This window comes from Artemia sp. Qi Xiang Cuo, chromosome 18, assembly GCF_049724085.1.
Source record: "Artemia sp. Qi Xiang Cuo chromosome 18, ASM4972408v1, whole genome shotgun sequence".
NCBI lineage: Eukaryota > Metazoa > Arthropoda > Branchiopoda > Anostraca > Artemiidae > Artemia > Artemia sp. Qi Xiang Cuo.
Genome location: NC_142811.1, coordinates 19,116,505 through 19,135,696, shown reverse-complemented (window position 1 = coordinate 19,135,696; position 19,192 = coordinate 19,116,505). Strand labels below are relative to the sequence as shown.

The 19,192-nt window shown below is 31.8% G+C and overlaps 1 protein-coding gene across 1 annotated transcript in view; it reads right to left on the bottom strand.

Moving 5' to 3' along the window:
• LOC148941288 (uncharacterized) overlaps nt 1-19,192 on the bottom strand; it is a 287,630-nt gene that overhangs the window by 249,354 nt on the left and 19,084 nt on the right. The window lies entirely within an intron of this gene.

Below are 19,192 nucleotides of genomic sequence, written 5' to 3'. Positions count from 1 at the left end.
GAGACAGCCATTTTGTTCAATGTAGCTAAAATTTCTGGAAATTAGGTCTTTGAGGATAGTAGAGATGCCTCATGAGCTCCGACGAGCACACCATATATGGGCATAGCCCCCCTAGGGAGAATGATTGCGTAATCGGTCAATGACCTCTCTCTCCAGGTGTATTTTTGGCACGCTCTCAGCGAATGTCAATGTTGTTGTTGTTTCCGGGGACAAATGTCAAGGTCAATGTTGTTGTTGTTTTGAACAGAGTCATTAGAGAGAAAAAGTGGTTAATGGGGTCAATGTTATTATCGTTCGAAGCAAAGTTAATGACATTTCCTTCCTGTTCGAGGTAGATGTTATGATCCAGAAATAGTATTTGTTATTGTTATTCGAGCCAAATGTTACGAGTTCCCGGGAAACAGTTAATTAATGTCTGACAGATGACGTCAAGTTAATTAATGTCTTTGCATTTCCAAAGAGAATTGTCTCCAAGAAACAGTTAGATCACACATGATGTCATGATTGATTGATTGACACAAAAGGGGAATTAATTTGTTATTCTAAAGAGAATTGATTCACGAAAGGGAAATTAATTTGGAGTTCTAACAAGAGAATCGTTTCCGAGGCAGATGTTTTGATCTTAGCGCGCGAAAAGGTTTCCAAATAATTGAAATAAGCCAGCGCAGGGATGCCAAACAAAAGGAACATGCTGAAATTCCGTTTGGGGGTAATTTTGGCAAAACCGTTTTAGCTATTTTATGGAACTATTTCGACGAAACAGTTAGAGACATTTTGAAAGAAGATTTTAGGAAAGGTTTTAGAAGAGAATTTGAGGGTGAAACTCTGTGGTCCTTATAATACACAAGTTCCATTTGAACAGTGTTGTGAGGTCCTCTACCCCAACCCCAAAGGGTTCCGATCCCCCACCCCAACCCCGAAGGAAGCCCCCGGTACTCAAAGGCCCCCAAGCTCCCAAAGAGCCCCAGCCCCCCAAACGCTCTCCTCAGACCCTCAAAGGCCCTCCCCGGGCCCCCAAAGGCCCATCGAGCTCCAAAAAGACCACCGGGGTCCCAAAGGCCATCACCCGGTCCCCAAATGTCCCCCAGGCTCCCAACTGGCCCCCCCGGACCCCCCAAGGCCCTCCCTTTGGTCCCCCAAGGTCCTCCCTGGGGCCCAAAGGGCTCCCCCGACCCCCCAAGGCCCACCCCCCCGTCCGCCAAGGTCCACCGGGCGCCCCAAGGACCATTCGGTCCTCAAGGGCCACCAGACCCACCAAGGCTCTCCCCGGGCGCCCATAGGACCACCCAGCCCGTGCTGTAGTTTTAGTTAAAAGTATAGAATGTTTTAGCTTAGAGTCTTAACTTAGAGTTGTTGTTGAAGTTCTAGTTTAGTTTAATTTTAGTTAAGAGTTTGATGTTTTACCTTTGAGTTTCAGTTGGAATTTTAGTTTGGTTTAGTTTTATTTAAGAGTTTGTAGTTTTAGCTTAGAGTCTTAGCTTAGAGTTTAAGTTAGAGTTGTTGTGTAGTTTAGTTTTAGTTAAGAGTTTAGAGTATTAGCTTAGAGTTTTAGTTTAGAGTTTTTAGCTTAGAGTCTTAGCTTAGAGTCTTAGCTTAGAGTTTTTGTTGAAGTTATAGTTTAGTTTATTTGTAGTTAATAGTTTAGAGTTTTAGCTTATAGTCTTAGCTTAGAGTTTTAGTTAGAGTTTTTTTGTAGTTTAGTTTTAGTTAAGAGTTTAGACTTTTACCATAGAGTCTTAGCTTAGAGTTCTAGTTAGAGTTGAAGTTTAGCTTAGAGTCTTAAGTTAGGGTTTTTGTTTAAGTTCTAGTTTAGTTTAGTTTTAGTTAATAGCTTAGAGTTTTTGTTAGATTTCTAGTTTAGTTCAATTTTATTTTAGAGTTTAGAGTTGTAGCATAGTCTTAGCTTAGAGTTTTTTTTGTTAGAGTTCTAGTTTAGTCTAATCTTATTTAACAGTTTGATTTTTTTTTCCTTTTATTTTCATCTATAGTTTTAGTTTATTTTTATTTAATAGTTTTTTTTTTTAACTTATAGTATTAGATTAGAGTTTTTATTTGAGTTTTAGTTTATTTTAGTTTTAGTTAAGAGTTTAGAATTTTAGCTTAGAGTCTTAGCTCAGAGTTTTTGTTAGAGTCATAGTTTATTTTATTTTTAGTTAAGAGTTTAGAGTTTCAGTTAGAGTTCTAGTTTAGTTTAGTTTTAGTTTAGAGTTTTTATCTTAGAGTCTTAGCTTAGAGTTTTTGTTAGGGTTATAGTTTATTTTAGTTTTAGTTAAGAGCTTATAGTTTTTGTTAGAGTTCTAGTTTAGTTTAATTTTATTTAATAGTTTAGAGTTTTTTATCTTATAGTTTTTGTTAGAGTTCTAGTTTAGTTTACATATAGTTAAGAGTTTGGAGTTTTACCTTAGAGACCTAGCTTAGAATTTTATTTTAGCTTAGTTTTATTTAATATTTTAGAGTTTTAGATTAGAGTCTTATCACAGAGTTTTTGTTAGAGTTCTAGTTTAGTTTTAATTAAGAGTTTAGAATTATATCTTATAATATTAGCTTACGTTTTTATTCTATTGTTATAATTTACTTTATCTCTATTTAAGAGATGATAGTTTTTATATGAGAGTCATAGCTTAGAGTTTTTGTTGAAGTTCTAGTTTATTTTAGTTTTAGTTTAGAGTTTAGAGTTTTAGCTTAGATTCTTAGCCTAGAGTTTTTGTTAGAGTTGAAGTTTAGTCTATTAATATTAAAGAGTTTAGGGTTTTATCTTAGAGTCTTAGCTTATAGTTTTTGTCAGAGTTCTAGTTTATTTTACATATAGTTAATATTTTTGAGTTTTACCTTAGAGACCTAGCTTAGAATTTTAGTTTAGTTTAGTTTTAGTTAAGAGTTTATAGTTTTTTTAGATTAGAGTATTAGTTCAGTATTTTTGTTATATTTCTAGTTTAGTTTAGTTTTAGTTAGGAGTTTGTTCTTTTAAATTAGAGTTTTTGTTGAAGTTCTAGTTTAATTCAGTTTTGTATTATAGTTTAGAATTTTAGCTTAGAGTCTTAGCTTAGAGTTTTTTGTTGGAGTTATAGTTTAGTTTAGTTAAGAGTGTAGAGTTTTTAGATTACAGCCGGATACTTGAGTTTTGTCGACTTTCCATTTCATCTTATAGTTAGATAAGAGTTTATAGTTTTCGAATATAGTCATAGAATCGATTTTTTTGTTACACTTGATCGGTATTGCATTTTTGGCTAATAGCTTATAGTTCTTATAAAGTATTCTTAGATTAGAGTTTTTGTTATACTTCTACTTTAATTTAGATATATTTAAGACTTTGGAGTTTTACCCTGGAGACTTGGCTTAGAGTTTTTGTTAGAGTTGAAGTTTATTTCAGTCGTAGTTTAGTGTTTACATTTTTCGGATCGAGTCTTATCTTAGAGTTTTTTTTAGAGTTCTAGTTAAGTTTAAATATAGCTAAGAGTTTGGAGTTTTACCTTAGAGACCTAGCTTAGAATTCCAGTCTAGTTTATTAAGAGTTGAGTGTTTTGAATTTCACCTTATAGTCTTAGACTAGAGTTCTTGATGCAGTTCGGGTTTTTTGTTTCAATATGTATTAGCTTGGAATTGTACCTCTGAGAATTAGCGTTGATCGGTAGTTTAGTTTTAGTTAAGATTTATAGTGTTAGAAAAGTGTCTGATCATAAATTTTTTGTTTGATTTCTAGTTTATTTTAGTTTTAATCGATTTTTTATTGTTTTAGCTTAGAGTCTTTGTTAGAGTTCTAGTTTAGTTTAGTTTTAGTTAAGAGTTTGGTGTTTTACCTTAGAGTTTTTGTTGAAGTTATAGTTTAGTTTAGTTTTAGATAAGAGTTTAGATTTTTAGTTTAGAGTCTTAGCTTAGAGTTTTTTGTTGTAGTTCTAGTTTATTTTAGTTAAGAGTTTAGAGTTTTTATCTTACAGCAAGATCCTAGAGTTATTGTTGAAGTTTTAGATTAGTTAAGTTTTCGTTAAGAGTTTAGAGTTTTAGCTTAGATTCATAGCTTAGATTTTTTGTTACAGTTGGAATTTTATTTTAGTATTAGTTAAGAGATTAGAGTTCTTAGAATAGAGTCTTAGCTTAGAGTTTTTGTTAGAGTTCTACTTTACTTTAGATATAGTTAAGACTTTGGAGTTTTACCATAGGGACTTAGCTTAGAGTTTTTGTTAGAGTTAAAGTTTATTTTAGTAATAGTTAAGAGTTTAGAGTTTTAGAATAGAGTCTTAGCTTAGAGTTTTTTTTAGAGTTCTAGTTTAGTTTACATATAGTTTGGAGTTTTACCTTAGAGACCTAGCTTAGAATTTTAGTTTAGCTTAGTAATAGTTAATAGTTTAGAATTTTAGATTGGAGTCTTAGCTTAGAGTTTTTGTTAGAGTTCTGGTTTAGTTTAGTTATAGGTAAGAGTTTGGTGTTTTACCATAGAGACTTAGCTTATAGTTTTAGTTTAGTTTAGTTTTAGTTAAGATTTTAGTGTTTTACCATAGAGACTTAGCTTAGAGTTTTAGTTTAGTTTAGTTTTAGTTAAGAGTTTAGAGTTTTAGCCTAGAGTCTTATCTCAGAGTTTTTGTTAGAGTTCTAGTTTAGTTTAGTTTTAGTTAAGAGTTTAGTGTTTTAAGCTTAGAGTCTTATCTCAGAGTTTTTGTTAGAGTTCTAATTTAGTTTAGAGTTTTAGCTCAGACTTAGAGTTTTAATTAGAGTTCTAGTTTAGTTTAGTTTAGTTTTAGCTTAGAGTCTTAGGAGTTTTAGCTTAGAGTCTTAGCTTAGAGTTTTTGTTATAGTTCTAGTTTAGTTATAGTTAAGAGTTTGGTGTTTCACCCCCGAGGCCTACCTTAGAGTTTTAGGCTAGTTTATTTTTACTTAAGAGTTTAGAGTTTTAGCTATGTATCGCAAACTAGGGTTTTTGCTAGAGTTCTAGTTTAGTTTAGTTTTTGTTAAGAATTTAGAATTTTACCTTAGAGTCTTAGATTAGGGTTTTACTTTAAGTTATAGTTTGGTTAAGTTTTAGTTAAGAGCTTAGAGTTTTTAGCTGAGTCTTAGCTTAGAGTTTTGCTAGAGTTCTAGTTTAGTTTAGTTTTAGTTAAGAGTTTAGAGTTTTAACTTAGCGTACTAGCTTAGAGTTTTTATTAGAGTTCGAATTTAGTTTAATTTTAGTTAAGAATTTTATATTTTAACTTTGAGTTTCAGTTAGAGTTCTAGTTTAGTTTACTTTTAGTTAAGAGTTTAGCGTTTTAACTTGGAGTCTTAGCTTAGAGTTTTAGTTAGAGTTCTAGTTTTGTTTAGTTTTATTTAGTAGTTTAGAATTTTAGCTTAGAGTCTTAGCTCAGAGTTTTTGTTATATTAATAGTTTATTTTATTTTTATTTAATAGTTTAGAGTTTTAAATTTGAGTTTAAGTTAGAGTAATAGTTTAGTTTAGTTTTAGTTATGAGTTTAGAGTTTTATCTTAGAGTACTATCTTAGAGTTTTTGTTTAAGTTATAGTTTAGTTTAGTTTTAGTTAATAGAATAGAGTTTTTGTTAGAGTTCTAGTTTAGTTTGATTTTAGTCAATAGTTTATAGTTTTATCTTTGAGTTTATTCTTTAGAGTTATAGTTCAGTTTAATTTTAGTTAATAGTTTTATTTTTTTACCATTGAGTTTCAATTATAGTTCTAGTTTAGTTTTATTTAAGAGTTTGGTGTTTTACCTTAGAGTTTAAGTTAGATTTCTAGATTTGTTTTATTTAGTAGTTTGGTGTTTCACTTTATAGTCTTCTCTTATGGTTTTTTTTATGTTCCTATGTTAGTTTAATATTAGTTAAGAGTTTGATTTTTTAACTATGAGCTTCATTTAGAGTTATAGTTTAGTTAAAAGTTTGGTTTTTTACAATAGAGTCCTAGATTTTATTTTTTAGTTAGAGTTCTAGTTTAGTTTAGTTTTGGTTAAGAATTTAGAATTTCAGCCTAGAGTCTTAGCTTAGAGTTTTTTTAGAGTTCTAGTTTATTTTAGTTTTAGTTAAGAGTTCAGTTTTTACCATAGAGTCCTAGCTTAGAGTTTTTGTTGAAGTTTTATTTTATTTTAGTTTTAGTTAGGAGTTTGGAATCTTAACTTAGAGTCTTTGCTTACAGTTTTTTGTTAGAGTTGAAGTTTAGTTTAGTAATATTTAAGAGTTATGTGTTTTAACTTAGAGTAATATCTTGGAGTCCTAGCTAGAGTTATAGTTTAGTTTAGTTTTAGGTGATAGTTTAGAATTTTAGCTTAGACTCTTAGCTTAGAGTTTTTATTATATTTCAAGTTTAGTTTAGTTTTAGTCAAGAGTTTAGAGTTTATTTATTAGATTAATAAATTATAGTTTTTTTTGAAGCTATATTTTAGTTTAGTTTTAGTTAAGAGTTTATAGTTTTAGCTTCGATTCTTAGCTTACAGCTGTTGTTATAGTTTTATTGTAGTTTAGTTTTAGTTAGGAGTTCAGAGTTCCGTACTGTAGTATTATCTTAGAGTTATATTTAGAGTTGAAGTTTATTTTATCATTAGTAGAGAATTTATAGTTTCTCTATCAGAGTCGTAGTTTAGAGTTTTTTGACATTTGTAGTTGATTTTAATTAAGAGTTTAGAGTTCTATCACAGAGTCATAGGTTAGAGTTTTCGTTGAAGTTGAAGTTTAGTTTACTCATAGTTAATAATTTAGAATTTTCATATTAACGGTTCAGCTTAGAGATTTGAAAGTTCTAGTTTTGTTTAGTTAAGAGTTTAGAGTTCAACCTTATACTTTTAGATTGGAGTTTTAATAAGAGGCGAAGTTTAGTTTAATTATAGTTAAGTGTTTATAATTTTATCTTGGAGTCTTAGCTTAGAGTTTTAGTTAGAGTTCTAGCTTAGTTTAGTTTTAGTTAAGAGTTTAGAGTTTTGCCTTAAAGTCTTCGTTTATTGTTTTATTTAGAGTTCTAGTTTAGTTTAGTTTTAGTTAAGAGTTTTGAGTTTTACCTTAAAGTCTTAGATTAGAGTTTTAGTTAGGGTTGAAGTTTCGTTTAGTTTAGTTTTAGTTAAGAGTTTATAGTTTTACCTTAAAGTCATAGCTTAGAGTTTTAGATAGAGTTACTGTTTAGTTTAGTTTTAGTTAAAAGTTTTAGCTTTAGCTCAAAGTATTAGCTTAGAATTTTAGTTAGAGTTGAAGTTTAGCTCCAACTAGCATAAACAAAAAATTAAACAATATTGCATAGAAATACCAAAACCATAGGTTAGGTCAGGTTTGAATTTTTGTTTCTCCACGTTTAAGTTAGGTTAGATTAGGTTAGCTTATCATGAGCGCTCATGTTAAGCTAACCTAATCTAACCTAACTTAAACGTGGAGAACTCTAAACTCTTAAATAAAATTAAACTAAAATAGAACTCTAACAAAAACTCTAAGCTATTAACTAAAACTAAACTAAACTAGAACTTCAACAAAAACTCTAAGCTAAGACTCTAAGGTAAAAACTCTAAACTCTTAACTAAAACTAAACTAAACTAGAACTCTAACTGAAACTCAAATTTAAAACTCTAAACTATTCACTAAAACTAAAATAAACTAGGACTCTAACAAAAACTCTGAGCTAAGACTCTAAGCTAAAATTCTAAACTCTTAACTAAAACTAAACAAAACTAGAACTCTAACTAAAACTCTAAGCTAAGACTCCAAGGTAAAACGCTAAACTCTTAACTAAAAGTAAACTAAACTAGAACTATACCTTAAAATCAAAGTTAAAATATCAAATTCTTAACTAAAATTAAACTAAACTAGAATTCTAACAAAAACTCTAAGCTAGGACTCTAAGCTAAAACTCTAAACTCTTAACTAAAACTAAACTAAACTAGAACTCTAGCAAAACTCTAATCTAAGACTCAGCTAAAAACTCTAAGCTCTTAACTAAAACTTAACAAAACTATAACTTAAAGTAAAACCCTAATCTAAGACTCTAAGGTAAAATTCTAAATTCTTAACAAAAACTAAACTAGAACTCTAACAAAAACTATGATATAAGACTCTAGGCTAAAACTCTAAACTCTTATCTAACTAAACTAAACTATAACTCTAATTAAAACTCTAATTATAAGAAAAAACTCAAAACCAAAACTAAACTAAACTACAACAAAAGCTATAAACTAAGACTCTAAGCTAAAAACAATAAACTCTTAAATAAAACTAAACTAAACTAGAACTCTAGAAAAAAACCTAATCTGAGACCATAAGCTAAGACTCTAAACTCTTAAGTAAAGATAAAATAGCCTAAAACGCTAATGTAGTTATATAGGGTAAAACACCAAACTCTTAACTATAACTAAACTAAACTAGAACTATAACAAAAACTCTAAGCTAAGACTCTAAGCTAAAACTCCTAAGACTCTAAGCTAAAACTAAACTAAACTAGAACTCTAACAAAAACACTAAGCTAAGACTCTAAGCTAAAACTCTAAACTCTTAACTAAAACTAAACTAAACTAGAACTCTAATTAAAACTCTAAGTCTTAGCTAAAACTCTAAACTAAATTAGAACTCTAACAAAAACTCTAAGCTAAGACTCTAATCTTAAAACACTAAAATCTTAACTAAAACTAAACTAAACTATAACTATAAAAAAAACTCTTAGATAAGACTCTAGGCTAAAACTCTAAACTCTTAACTAAAACTAAACTAAAATAGAACTCTAAACTAAGTCTCTAAGCTAAAACTCTAAAATCCTGACTAAACTAAAATAAACTAACACTATAAGCTAATTCTCTATGGTAAAAAACCAAACTCTTACATATAACTAAACTAAACTAGAAATCTAACAAAAACTCTGAGATAGTACTCTAGTGTCACATTCTAAACAATTAAAACTCTAAGCTCTTAACTAATACTAAAATAAACTTCAACTCTAACAAAAAATCTAAGCTAAGACTCTAAGCTAAAACTCTAAACTCTTAACTAAAACTGAACTAAACTAGAACTTAGACAAAAACTCTAAGATCCGGATCTTAGCTAAAAACTATAAAGTATTAACTAAAATAAGATATAACTCTAACAAAAACTATCAGATAAGAATCTCATATAAAACTCTAAACTATTAAATACAAATGAACTAAACTATAACTTCAACAAAAACACTAAGGTAAAACACCAAACTCTTAACTAAAACTAAACTAGAACTCTAACAAAAACTCTAAGCTAAAACAATAAACTCTCATCTAAAACTAAACTAAACTAGATATCAAGCGAAAACTCTCTGATCATAAACAATTCTAACTATATAAAATCTGGTCTAGAACTAAACTAAAACTCAAAGAAAGTAATAAGTGTTACCATTCCAATAAAACACATCTTGATGAAATAAACTGGATCTCTAACAAAAACATTCGGATAATACTACAAGCTAAATTATAAAATCGTAACTATAACTAGGATAAACTAGAACTCTAAGCTAGGTCTCTAAGGTAAAACTCCAAACTCTTAACTATATGTAAACTAAAATAGAAATCTAAAAAAAACTCTAAGCTATGACTCGATGCTAAAACTCAAAACTCTTAACTATGACTAAACTAAACATCAACTCAAACGAAAACTCTAAGCTAAGTCCCTGTGGTAAAACTACATAGTCTTAACTATATCTAAAGTAAAATAGAACTCTAAAAAAAAATCTAAGCTAATACTCTATTCTAAAAACTCTAATCTCTTAACTAATACTAAAATAAACTTCAACTGTAACAAAAAATATAAGCTAAGACTCTAAGCTGAAACTATAAACTTTTAACTAAAACTGAAATGAACTAAAACTTCGACAAAAACTATAAGCTACGACTGTCAGCTAAAAACTCTAAACTCTTAACTAAAACTAAAATAAACTAGAACTCTAACAAAAAACTCTAGGCTAAGACTCTAATATAAAATTCTAAACTATTATCTAAAACTAAATTAAACTATAAAATAAACAAAAAGTCCAATTTAAAAGAACAAACTATTAACTAAAACTAAACTAAACTAGAAATCTAACAAAAACACTAAACTAATACTATATTCTAAAAAACTCAAGATTCCCAACTGAAACTAAACTAAACTGGAATTCTAATATATGTCTCTATTGTAAAACTTAAGACTATTAACTATACGTAAACTAAAATATACCTCAAACTAAAACTTTAAGATAACACTCCAAGCTAAAACTCTAAAATCTTAACTATTACTAAACTAAACGTCAACTCTAACAAAAACTCTATGCTAAGACTCTAATCTAAAACTATAAACTATTAACTAAAACTAAACTAAACTAGAACTTTGACAAAAACTCCATTCTAAGACTCTCAGCTAAAAACTCTATGTTCTTATCGAGAAATAAAATAAATTATAACTCTAGCATAAAAACCTAAGATAGTAATCTAAGCTAAAACTCTAAACTCCTAACAAAAACTAAAATATAACTCTAAATAAAACTCTGAGATAAGACTCTAGGCTAAAACTCCAAAATCCTAAATAAAACTAAACTAAGCTAAGATTCTAAGCTAAGTCTCTGATTTAAAACTCCAAACTCGTAACTATATGTAAACTAAAATAAAACTATAACATCAAAAAATTTAAGCTAAGACTCTAAACTATTAACTAAAACTAAACTAAACTAGAACTCTAACAAAAACTCTAAACTCTTAATTAAAAATAAACTAAACTAGAACTCTAACAAAAACTCTAAGCTAAGACTCTAAGCTAAAAACTCTAAACTCTTAACTAAAACTAAACTAAACTAGAACTCTAACTGAAACTCTAAACTCTTAACTAAAAATAAAATAAACTATGACTCTAACAAAAACTCTGAGCTAAGACTCTAAGCTAAAATTCTAAACTCTTAACTAAAACTAAAATAAACTATAACTCAAATTAAAACTCTAAGCTAAGAATCTAAGTTAAAACGCCAAACTCTTAACTAAAACTAAACTAAAACTCTAGCTGAAACTCAAAGGAAAAAAAAATAAAACTCTTAACTAAAATTAAACTGAACTAGAACTCTAACAAAAAAACTCAAAGCTAAAACTCTAAACTCTTAAATAAAATTAAACTAAACTAGAACTCTAACAAAAACTCTAAGCTATTAACTAAAACTAAACTAAACTAGAACTTCAACAAAAACTCTAAGCTAAGACTCTAAGCTAAAAACTCTAAACTAAAACTCTAAGATAAGACTCTAAGGTAAAACTCTAAACTCTTAACTAAAATTAAACTAGACAACAACTCTAACTTAAACTCTAAGCTAAGACTCTAAGCTAAAACTCTAAACTATTAACTAAAACTAAACTAAACTAGAACTTCAACAAAAACTCTAACCTAAGACTCTAAGATAAAAACTATAAACTAAGACTCTAATGTAATACTATTTGCCATAAAATAGATAACCACGACACTATCACACTAAAATAGCAAATACTCAGAGCCTCTAAGCTAAAACTGAACCATCCTAACTAAAACTAAACAGCCCTATAACTACCAATTAAATACACGTGTACTACATAAATATGTTAACTACCATATAGCCACACAATAGCTTAACCAAAAAACCTAAGTTAAGACTCTAATACAAAACATTATACTTTTGACTAAGACTAAACCATGGGCTGGGTGGTCCTATGGGAGCCCGGGGAGAGCCTTTGTGGGTCTGGAGGCCCTTGAGGACCGATTGGTCCTTTGGGAGCCCGGTGGACCTTTGAGGACCGGGGGGAGGGCCTTTGGGGGTCCGGGGAGCCCTTTGGGACCCAGGGAGGACCTTTGGGGACCAAAGGGAGGGCCTTTGGGGGGCCGGGGGAGGCAGTTGGGAGCCGGGGGGACATTTGGGGACCGGGTGATGGCCTTTGGGACCCCGGTGGTCTTTTGGGAGCTCGATGGGCCTTTGAGGACCAGAGGAGGGCCTTTGAGGGTCTGAGGAGGGCGTTTGGGGGGGGGGGCTGGGGCTCTTTGGGAGCTTGGGGGCCTTTGAGTACCGGGGGCTTCCTTCGGGGTTGGGGTGGGGGATCGGAACCCTTTGGGGTTGGGGTAGAGGACCTCACAACACTGTTCAAATGGAACTTGTGTATTATAAGGACCACAGAGTTTCACCCTCAAATTCTCTTCTAAAACCTTTCCTAAAATCTTCTTTCAAAATGTCTCTAACTGTTTCATCGTAATAGTTCCATAAATTAGCTAAAACGGTTTCGCCAAAATTATCCCCAAACGGAATTTCAGCATGTTCCTTTTGTTTGGCATCCCTGCGCTGGCTTATTTCAATTATTTGGAAACCTTTTCGCGCGCTAAGATCAAAACATCTGCCTCGGAAACGATTCTCTTGTTAGAACTCCAAATTAATTTCCCTTTCGTGAATCAATTCTCTTTAGAACAACAAATTAATTCCCCTTTCGTGTCAATCAATCAATCATGACATCATGTGTGATCTAACTGTTTCTCGGAGACAATTCTCTTTGGAAATGCAAAGACATTAATTAACTTGACGTCATCTGTCAGACATTAATTAACTGTTTCCCGGGAACTCGTAACATCTGGCTCGAATAACAATAACAAATACTATTTCTGGATCATAACATCCGCCTCGAACAGGAAGGAAGTGTCATTAACTTTGCTTCGAACGACAACAACATTGACCCCATTAACCACGTGTTCTCTCTAATGACTCTGTTCAAAACAACAATAACATTGACCTTGGCATTTTGCCTCGGAAACAATAACAACATTGACCTTGGCATTCGTTGAGAGCGTGCCAAAAACACACCTGGAGAAAGAGGTCATTGACCGATTATGCAATCATTCTCCCTAATGACTCTATGCCCTTATATGGTGTTCGCGTCGGAGATATTATGGCATCTCTACTGAGGATTACAGCCCCTCTACAGTCCTCACGGTAAGGGTTGTAAGTTATGCCCTGGGGGCATGTATATAAGGTTTTTATAGAAATAGCTATCTTAGAAAATTCAAAAACGGCTCATTCGATTGGAAATCGAAAGGGCTAGTGCACTTTTTAATAGTAGAAAGTGATTGGGGATATTCTTATTAGTCAAAAATAGAAACCCAAGTTTCTTAAACGATTTAACACTGATTAACAGATGAGATGTACCTCAACCAAATGCATTCTTATTTTCAAAATAAAACTCTAGTTCCTTAAATGATCAAATAAGTTTAATAAATAAGATGTACCTTAAACGTGTGTATTCTTATTAATCGAAAATAAAAACCCAAGTTTTTTACATGATCAAATATCTTATAATAGATCAGATATATTTTACCCGAATGCATTCTTATTAGTCAAAAATAAAACTCAAGATTCTTGTATGATGAAATATTTTTTTAATAAATCAGATAGATCTTAAACATGTATGTTCTTATTAATTAATAATAAAACCAAATTTTCTTTAACGATTAAATATTTTTGATAGATCAGATGTATCTTAACCGAGCATAGATAGATAGATAGATATCTAATACTCTAAAGCCACAAGGGCCATGGCTACAAAAAAAAATAACAGACAAGAAAACAACTTACGCACATAGGTTTCAACAATAATTTCAACACTCACAAAAAATAACAAACAAGAAAACAACTTACACACATACAACAATAATTTCAAAATTCACCCCACCCCCTTTACAAAAATCTATTTCTGTGTGACATACCCAATTTTATATAATTTGGTATCATTCTTATTTTCCCATAATTTTTTTTTATCCCATTACTGAAACCAACCACTCACTTATCCCCACGTTACCAAAAAATAATTATTCCCTTAAATCCTGTAATTCGGGACAAAGGGCCATGAAGTGAACCAGATCCTCACCATTTTCTTCACAAATGGGGCATGAGTAAGGACCGTCTATTACCCTTACCCTCTCTAAATATTTCCTCCTTTCTCCAAGTGCTAGAAAATTACCCCTCCCTGATATATATCCCTTAATTTCTCCACTATTTAAACCCACTTTAAAATAAAAGTCACATCCCCAGACCTCCTTCCATTGTCGGTAAACGCCGAGGCTGCGACTTTCACACTGCCTTTTCTGAATCTCTTCATCTTCCAGCACACCCTTTACTAGTTTTGCTACGTTTCCTACTTCCACTCCTATCCCCTTCCCTTCAATCCAAACACCTGATAACCCACAACCATTTAAAATGGATTTCACCTGGGAAGCCCATGAACTTTTCCTTCTATTCTGCAACACCTCCAGATAAGCTGCATCTACTAACCTATTATTCTGTAAACCAATCACGTTTTCCCAGTATTCTATCATTTTAACCAATCTTTTTACCCTCAATGAAAACAATCCTGGATCACCCTTTAACACAAGACTATTAAATTTCCCGCTTAGCCCTAAAAGTCTCCTGAAATGTCCTAAATAAATTGTCTCTATTTTTTCCCCTTTTTCAAACCCCCAGACTTCCCCACCGTAACTCAATACTGGGCCTACCTTCGTCTCACAAATTCTCTTCTGTAGCTTAATATCTGCCGGTCCTAGATGCCTTAGGGGACTCTTCAATAGCGTCCATGAAGCCTTCTGACCCTTCCAACTCACTATTTGCACCTGATCATTCCACCTCCCTGAACTTGTAAACTTACATCCCAAATAAATAAAATCCTTAACTTCTTTCAGTAGATTGCTAACTACCATTTCTACGACGCCCCCGTACCAAACAGGTTTTTTTCTTGTAGTCCTAGTCTACAGGAGCATCACACTCTTTGCCATGAGGAAAATGTATAACTTGATTTGTTATTAGGATTTGAATAAAAGGAATGGTTTTCACTACGATTCATATTAGTAAGAGAATTGAATTCAAAGAGAATAGTTTTTATTTGAGAGGATATTAGTGGAGAAAAAAAAATGAGTGGTGCATTTACACTATTGGAGATTAATGATGGAACCGACAGCAGCAGCAGCAACGATTTACGAGTACCTAATGTAGCTGTGGAAATAACTGTTGGCTGTAGACTATGTCTTGAATGGGACACTATGTATGCTATATACGTGATATCAATAAGCAAATTTAAGCAGGAGGAGCAGCTTTGTTTTGCTGGAAAAGTGAATATTCTCCATATAAATAAACTTCGGTCAGCATTAGATGTTCTATCGAAATATATTGATGAGAACAAAATGCATCAGTGAATATTATTATTGTGATTATGATCATTAAAACTGATTCCAAAATCAATTGTATTTTTTCTTTTTTTCTATAGTAGACAAGCGTATATTTTTTTTTAGAGTACGAAACGAGATTATGATTAGTCTGAAGTTGGTTGCGACTCTGAGAGTAAGGGCTCTAAAAAAAAAAAATGGATATATTCGAGAAAGATCGATTTTGCATAATTTTCTTACAGGAAACTAGAGTTTATGGTCAAAAACTCTTATTAGCTCAGATTCTACAGAAATAGTTTATTTTTCGATCCATACCTGGACTTAAGTTTCACCTATGAACCAACGAATTGTATTTTCCATAATTTTCTTACAAAAAACTAGAGTTTACGGTCAAAAACCCCTATTAGCTCAGATTCTACAGAAATAGTTTATTTTTCGATCCATACCTGGACTTAAGTTTCACCTATGAACCAACGAATTGTATTTTCCATAATTTTCTTACAAAAAACTAGAGTTTACGGTCAAAAACCCCTATTAGCTTAGATTTTTTTCGCTAGCAACTCACCCTCCACTTTAAATTCGCTAATACATCCTTCTGCCAATCAACCCGTCTCCCCCAAAACACTTTTCAGACATTTCTTGTTAAAAATTTTTATTTCAACTCATCCACACGGGTTTTTCGCTAGCAACTCGGCCTCCACTATAACTACGCTAATACATCCTTCTGCCAATTAACCCATCTCCTCCAAAACACTTTTCAGTCATTTCTTGTTAAAAAATTTCTATTTTAACTCATTCACACGGGTTTTTCCACATTTGAACTAGAGAATCGACCTAAGTTTCACATTTGAACGAGAGAATTGTATTTTGCATAATTTTCTTACATGAAACTAGAGTTTATGGTCAAAAACCCTTATTAGCTCAGATTCTACAGAAATAGTTTATTTTTCGATCCATACCTGGACTTAAGTTTTACCTATGAACCAAAGAATTGTATTTTCCATAATTGTCTTACAAAAAACTAGAGTTTACGGTCAAAAACCTCTATTAGCTCAGATTCTACAGAAATAGTTTATTTTTTGATCCATACCTGGACTTAAGTTTCACCTATGAACCAACGAATTGTATTTTCCATAATTTTCTTACAAAAAACTAGAGTTTACGGCCAAAAAACCCTATTAGCTTAGATTTTTTTCGCTAGCAACTAGCCCTCCACTTTAAATTCGCTAATACATCCTTCTATCAATCAACCCATCTCCCCTAAAACACTTTTCAGCCATTTCTTGTTAAAATTTTTTATTTCAACTCATCCACTCGGGTTTTTCCCTTGCAACTCGGCCTCCACTATAACTACGCTAATACATCCTTCTGCCAATTAACCCATCTCCTCCAAAACACTTTTCAGTCATTTCTTGTTAAAAAATTTCTATTTTAACTCATTCACACGGGTTTTTTCCACATTTGAACCAGAGAATGGACCTAAGTTTCACATTTGAACGAGAGAATTGTATTTTGCATAATTTTCTACCAGGAAACTAGAGTTTATGGTCAAAAACCCTTATTAGCTCAGATTCTACAGAAATAGTTTATTTTTCGATCCATACCTGGACTTAAGTTTCACCTATGAACCAACGAATTGTATTTTCCATAACTTTCTTACAAAAAACTAGAGTTTACGGTCAAAAACCCCTATTAGCTCAGATTCTACAGAAAAAGTTTATTTTTTGATCCATACCTGGACTTAAGTTTCAACTATGAACCAACGAATTGTATTTTCCATAATTTTCTTACAAAAAAAACAAGAGTTTACAGTCAAAAACCCCTATTAGCTTAGATTTTTTTTCGCTAGCAACTCGCCCTCCACTTTAAATTCGCTAATACATTCTTCTGCCAATCAACCCATCTCCCCCAAAACACTTTTCAACCATTTCTTGTTAAAAAATTTTATTTCAACTCATCCACACGGGGTTTTCTTAACAAACTAGTCTTGACTAAAGGCAATTGTCCAAAAAATCAATCACACTAGGACCCGTATTGCGTACTCGTTCCTCTTGGCAAAGAGTGTAATGCTCCTGTAGAATAGGACTACCAGAAAAACCTGTTTGGTAAGGGGGCGTACGCAAAATGGTAGTTAGCAATCTACTACCTTAACAAGAAATGTCTGAAAAGTGTTTTGGGGGAGACGGGTTGATTGGCAGAAGGATGTATTAGCGAATTTAAAGTGGAGGGCGAGTTGCTAGCGAAAAAAAATCTAAGCTAATAGGGGTTTTTGACCGTAAAATCTAGTTTTTTGTAAGAAAATTATGGAAAATACAATTCTTTTGTTCATAGGTGAAACTTAAGTCCATGTATTGATCTAAAAATAAACTATTTCTGTAGAATATGAGCTAATAGGGGTTTTTGACCTTAAACTCTAGTTTTGTGTAAGAAAGTTATGGAAAATACAATTCTATGGTTCATATATGAAACTTAAGTCCAGGTATGGATCGAAAAATAAACTATTTCTGTAGAATCTGAGCTAATAAGGGTTTTTGACCATAAACTCTAGTTTCCTGTAAGAAAATTTTGTAAAATACAATTCTCTCGTTCAAATATGAACCTTATGTCCATTCCTTTGATAACCCATGGAAAAAACCTAAGTGAATAAGTAGAAAAAGAAATTTTTTTAACAAGACATGTCTGTCTTGGGTGGTGGGGGATGTGCGACTTTGAAGAAGGCTACATTTTCGACGTGATCGTGGAGGCCGTCGTTCACGCAAATACAAAGGTTGAACAAGTGAAAATAAAAATTTTTAAAAAGTAATTTACGAAAAATGTGTTGGGGGAGACGGGTTGATTGGCAGAATGATGTATTAGAGAATTTAAAGTGGAGGGCGAGTTACTAGCGAAAAAAATCTAAGCTAATAGGGGTTTTTGACCGTAAACTCTAGTTTTTTGTAAGACAATTATGGAAAATACAATTCGTTGGTTCATAGGTGAATCTTAAGTCCAGTTATGGATAGAAAAATAAAGTATTTATTTAGAATCTGAGCTCATTGGGGTTTTTGACCTTAAACTCTAGTTTTTTGAAAGACTAGAAAATACAATTATGGAAAATACAATTCGTTGGTTCATAGATGAAACTTAAGTCCAGGTCTGGATCGAAAAATAAACTATTTCTGTAGAATCTGAGCTAATAAGGGTTTTTGACCATAAACTCTAGATTCCTGTAAGAAAATTATGCAAAATCGATCTTTCTCGAATCTATCCATTTTTTAGAGTCCTAACTCTCTCACAACCAACTTCAGACTAATCAAAATCTCGTTTTGTACTCTAAAAAAATATACGCCAGTCTACTATAGAAAAATAGAAAAAATACCATTGATATAGAAACATTTTTATTGATCATAATTACAATAGTAATATTCACTGATGCATTTTGTTCTCATCAATATATTTCGATAGAATATCTAATGCTGACCGAAGTTTATTTATATGGAGAATATTTACTTTTCCAGCAAAACAAAGCTGCTCATCCTGCTTAAATTTGCTGATTGATATCACATATATAGCATACATAGTGTCCCATTCAAAACATAGTCTACAACCAACAGTTATTTCCACAGCTACATTAGGTACTCAAATATCGTTGCTGCTGCTGCTGTCAGTTCCATCATTAATCTCCAATAATGTAAATGCACAACTCATTTTTTTCTCCACTAATATCCTTTCAAATAAAAACTATTCTCTTTGAATCCAAGTCTCTTACTAATATGAATTGTAGTGAAAACCATTCCTTTTATTCAAATCCTAATCACCAATCAAGTCATACATATTCCTCATGGCAAAGAGTGTGATGCTCCTGTAGAATAGGACTACCAGAAGAACCTGTTTGGTACGGGGGCGTCGTAGAAATGGTAGTTAGCAATCTACTTCTTTCATCTCTTTCCCTTTAAAATAAGACTTATTCTTTCCCCTTTCTTCTTTTCCAAAAACTAATATAACTGATTTATCAATATTTAAAACTAATTTTTTACTCCCCAAATAACTATCCAAAATCTCTAACATCTTTTGCAAATCAGGAGACGATTTCGCAAACAATACTATGTCATCTGC